We start from the raw sequence: 5,733 nt of genomic DNA, 5'->3' as shown, positions 1-5,733 counted from the left end.
CTATTCCCACCAACTAATTAGAAGGGAGTCTGAAGTTTTCTTGGGAATGCAGGCTACTATAGAAGGTTTGTTGAAAATTTTACAAAAGTAGCCTCTCCATTATTTAAATTGTTGACTAAAGAAGTTGAATTTCATTGGGATGATGAGTGTCAAGCTGCATTTGATACACTCAAGGAAAAACTTTCTTCAGCACCGGTATTGAGAGGCCCAGATTGGAAATTGCCTTTTCATATTTCCACTGATGCCTCTGATTCAGCCATAGGAGCGGTATTGGGACAAAAGGAAGATTCGATAACCCATGCTATTTATTATGTTAGTAAAAACTTAACTCCTACAGAACTGAATTATATAGTAACTGAAAAAGAATTCCTTGTTGTGATTTATGCTATTAATAAGTTTAGACATTACATCATGGGCTACGAAGTTTTTATACACATCGATCAATCTGCCATTCGATATCTCATGAATAAACCAGTTACTAATGGCAGGATTACTAGGTGACTTTTGTTGCTGCATGAATTTGACATCACGGTATTGGATAGGCATGGAAAGGAAAATCAGGTAGCTGATTTGTTATCTAGAATCAACCATGCAAGTGAGGATGTTCCTGATAATGATAGCTTTCTTGATGAAAATTTGTTTGCTATTTCTGTTAAAACACCTTGGTTTGCAGACATGGCCAATTACCTTGCTACAGGAAAGTTGCCTCCTTATTTTTCATCTAATCAGAAAAAGAGAATTATTAGAAAAAGTGTTGATTACTCTTGGATTAGGGGAGATCTTTTTTTCACTGGAACTGATTTGATTATTTGCAGGTGTGTCCAAGAAGATAAGATATATGAAATTTTGAGAGCCTGTCACGATGAACCATGTGGAGGACATTTTGCAGACAAGTGAACAACTTACAAAATCCTTTCGCTCAAGTTATTATTGGTCAAGTCTTTTCAAAGATGAAAGGGAATATGTTCGGAAGTGTGACAACTTCCAGAGAATGGGGCGGCCTGTACAATCAGATGAGATGCCTTTGCAACCACGAGTTCTTATGGAACCTTTTGAGAGGTGGGCTCTTGATTTTTTTGGTCCCATCAACCCTATGTCCAAAGGTAAGAAGTATATTTTAGTTTGTATTGATTATGTTACGAAGTGGGTGGAGGCAAGAGCATTACCTAGAGCAACAGAGAAAACAGTGGTAGATTTTCTTTTTTCTGATATTTTTGTAAGATTTGGGGTACCTAGAGAAATAGTCACTGATCAAGGTACTTAGTTTGTATCAAAGCTTATGCAAGGAATTTTGTAGAAATATCAAATTACTCACTGGAAGTCCACCCTTTATCATCCACAGGCCAATGGGCAGGTGGAATCAACAAATAAGGTATTGGAGACAATCCTTACCAAGATAGTGCACTTACATAAGAAGGATTGGTCTGACCAACTTCTTGAAGCATTGTGGGTCTACTGGATTACATGGAAATAAAGTTTTATTGCCCATTGAATTTCAGATCAAAACATTTAAAATGGCAGCAGATTTGGGAATAAACCTTGATGAAGCTCAGCAACAAAGAATCTTATAGCTCAATGAGTTGGATGAAATTAGGCAGGATGCTTTTCAACATATTGACTTGATTCAGAAACAACAGGCTAAATGGCATGACAGATACATTAAAAAGAAGCAGTTCAAAGAGGGAGACTAGGCATTGTTGTATGATTCTAAATTTAAGAACTTTAAAGGAAAATTTAACACACATTGGCTAGGCCCCTATGAAATTGAGAAAGTCTTTGATAATGGATATGTTCGGGTTAAAACCATTGATGATGGGAATGTTACCTTCTTGGTGAATGGGCACAGACTCAAGTTATATCAGAAACCCCAATCTAAGGAGGAATTTGTGGAAGAAATTGTGAAGAAAAGAGAGTTGGAGATGGTGAGAGAAGGGATCATTCCTTCCACTATCTCTTCTTGATTTCCTGCTGACACAATGAGCTCACTTTGTTCCTCCTCATGCTTGGTAAAACATGAGAGGAATGTCTATTGGGTATAGGTTTATCCCTTTTTCTGGGCCCAATGGACTAATTACGGAAAAGGAACCCCCTTGGAGTCTTCTTTTCCAAGTATTTCAGACTCTCTAAAAATGAAATTTGGCGAGCATGGACTACCCTAGGCTCATTAAAATTACAGGTCAGTAGGTCCTCTTAATAAAAGTTTATTTTCAGATAAAATTGGATTTCTTGTGTTGGACTGATGTGGGATTTCTTAAGGCCCTCCTTCCAACAATCTTGGCCCATCGACATCAGCAAGTTATCTGGGTGCAAGATCAAAGCCTTATGATGCCTTGAAGCTTGTATGCCCCAATGACAAGCTATCTCACCAACAGCAATGGGGAATCACTATGGCTCCTTGACTACTGGATCCTACAGGGGGGTTCGACATCAGCACATTAATTCACACCCGATGGGATGCATCAGGGTACCTTGGTCCTCGCTCTCATTAAAGGTGAAGGGCCTCACATTGGTTAACAGCTAACCTCAATGGTTGGTAATCTAATGAGCTCATTGCACATTTGACATCAACACCTTTTATTCATGTGCAGTGGACTGTACACAAGCGAGGGAAAAGTGTTAGTTGGTGGTTCGATTTCCTGCAAAAGCTCCACAAGTCATGGTACAAATTCTTGTAGACGTTTCGAAAGTCGCGACTCGATTTTCTGGAAGATTCAATAGTATGGTTCCATTTCCTGTAGAAAAAGTTCAGTAGTCCCGGTTCCATTTCCTGCAGCGGCACCCTAGTTTTCTGAAAAACAAAACAAAAATCATAGACAAAGCATTAATTTAAAATTATTTAAAAGTACTGACAGATTTTTAATACTAGTCGAGGTCATGAATTATGAAATCATATATCTGATTTAATTATTAGGTGGGTTATCATCTCAAGGACATGCACGCATCATCTGAAGTACTGGACCGTTGGAAGGTATAAGGTAAAGTATAGCTGGTGACAGGACACTCGAGGTAAAGGGTAATTAACGCTTTTATTTTTAATTATTTATATGATTTTTCAACTATGGTCACCCTTGCGGAAAACGCAGCTGTAATCCGATATATTATGACTCCATCTCCTCTCCTGATTGCCATGATTATGTCACGATCGTTATACGTACTCCCCATATCTTCCTATAGGTCAGATCATGATGACAATCATGATCATGACCCATCTTTCGAAATTCCCGTGCTTTGCGATCACCTTCTATAATAAGCCCTCCCTTGTCATGCGAGTCTGTTACAAGCTTAAGCCAATATTTCCAAAGAATTGCATATGCCCTGTCCACCAGTCTTTCACCATGTCAAAACTACGTGCCCTTGTCCGCTTTGAGCCGCAAGGGCCTGAATTGCTGGAGGCCGACCCTCGCAACAAGGCGAGATTGGAAAGAGCAGGGTGGCTGCCATTTTTCCAGTGATTCAGTGGCCACAACTCCAAGGTGACAAAATATTTCGCCTTGAACCTGAATGGCGATAAGGCTCAAGTTGGGGATGTTCAATTCAGGTTGACTAAGGGTTTGGTAGCACGAGCATGTGGGATTTCACAGTTGGGAGAACGCTGGTTCAAGAACCAATGTTTCAACAAGAATTTATGTGCACCCTTCCTCTGTAGAGAGCATTCAAACCCCAACTGGACTAAGGGAATCTCGCAGGAGTTCTTGAAGAGTAAGTACCAGAACTTGTTATTTTTCCTGCAAAAATACATCACGTGTGAAGGTCACTTCGGGCTTGCATTCCTGTTTCATATTCGTCTCCTCACCCATTTCCATGACAAGCCGTTAAATTTTCCCTATTACTTGAGGATGTCACTGATGAAGATGTCAACAGATACCAAGGAAAGGGGGGTCAATTTAGAGGAAAACCTCTACCACCACGGGCTGGTGAAAATAATCTTGGTGGAGGTTTTGAAAGATAAAAAGTGGACATGGGAGGAGTTCTTGGCCGAAAACTATTTTGCAGAGAATGAGGATTCTGATTCCTCAGATTCTATGGAGGAAGCACCAGCAGATAAACCAGAGAAAAAGTCGCGGACGTGTGGGTTACAAATAAAAGGGAAAGAAGAGGAGAAAAACTTTGACCCTTCAGAGTCTACAACAGAAAAACTAGTGGAAAAAGTGAAGAAAAAGTCATAGACTCAGAAGCCACTGGTAAAGAAGGAAAAGAAGGATGGCCTCGGCTCTCCGAAGCCCACTGAGAAGAAACCCGAAGAAAAACCAAAGAAGAAGAAGAAGCCTTAGACCCTCGGGCTACAAACGAAGGAAGCAGAAAAAGATGAGGAGGTGGTGGTGACAAGGGAGATTGTGGGCCAAAAGCCCAAGTCGAAGAATGGTACTTCCACCTTGGAAAAAAGATTTACCAGAAGCCAGGTTGTTCAGCTGGCAATAAAAGATATTGCGGATGCAGAAGTATTGCCCGAGACACTGGATAAGAAGAAGGAGAAACACCACGGCCCACCCAAAGATAAAGAGAAGATTGAGTCAGCTGAGTTTACTGGTGAGGAAGTGATGTCCGTTCAGGACTCCCCGCTACATGGAAGCGGGAATAACACAGAAGAGGAACAACAAGTAGAGGAGGACCTCGGGTCCCCTAAATATCTCCAAGGACATCAGGGAGGGGAAGTAACCCCTTAGAAGAGATGATCACTGCAGGAATTGGAAGAAATCATCATCGAGCTCACCATTTTGGAGAGAGCTTTGAGAAAGGAAAACGAGACCCTAAAGGAGAACAACCTGCGTATCTAGAAGGAGCATGAAGAGTGGGTCCAGAAAACAGCCTGAATTATGAAAAAGAAGTAGGCTAAGATCGATCATCTGAAAAAGAAGAACGAATTGTACAAGGGTCAAATTCCTGCAGAATCCAGCGGTAACCAGTTGAACTAGTTGGCGGAGGTAGCAGATCAGTTGGCTACAGTAGATGCAGCTCAGGATAAGGAATGATTTCCTTTTTCTTTTTGGGGAGACGCAATAGTTTTTCTTGCATAAGGGGCATGCAAGGACTTAGGTGTGGGGGAGATGTTGGGGCTTGGTTTTGCCCAATTTTGACACCTTTTTCTATACTTTCCCTCTCACATTTTGACTATCTTTAACCCCTACTATGCCTATCTCGGTTATAATACTTGTGTTTTTGCCAAAAGGGTGCCGTAGGCTAAAGGTATGCAAATTAATATTAAAAAGCGTCTTTTACCTTAACTTTGAGTATTCCTTAGCTAGTTGTTCATTATTTTATTACCATGCCAACTAATCTCGAGTTCTTGTGCATATTTTATTTGATTTGGAAATAGGCCCATAATTCCTGCAGAACAGATGTACGATCTTATTTCCTGCAGTCGCTGATTTCCTGTAACTGCGTGGATTTCCTGCAGCAACATCAGTGGTTAGCCATATTCCATGGATATCTAAGTCCAACGGGAACATGGGTTTTGCGAGAGATATATCACATATGGTTGCTATCCTATTGGCCTTCTCAGATATGCCAACAACATCGCCCAGATTCAAAAGTCTTCTCTCGTTGGCTGTTTGGAGGAACAACTACAGCCATGTAACGAGTTTTTGTCTAATCCATGCTTTCAGTCATGGATTAGACCCAGTATGGCTAAAAACAATATATTGTAACATATCTGTTAGCCTAAGGCTTAGATTAGCAGTTTCCTTTATTTCGAGCCATATATGGGCTTTGTCAATGTATAAATTATGTCCTAGT

This window comes from Pinus tabuliformis, chromosome 1_1, assembly GCF_031772625.1.
Source record: "Pinus tabuliformis cultivar Carrire ecotype Pingquan chromosome 1_1, CPIR1, whole genome shotgun sequence".
NCBI lineage: Eukaryota > Viridiplantae > Streptophyta > Pinopsida > Pinales > Pinaceae > Pinus > Pinus tabuliformis.
The sequence above is the reverse complement of the archived record's forward strand: the minus strand, read 5'-3'. Positions refer to the sequence as shown.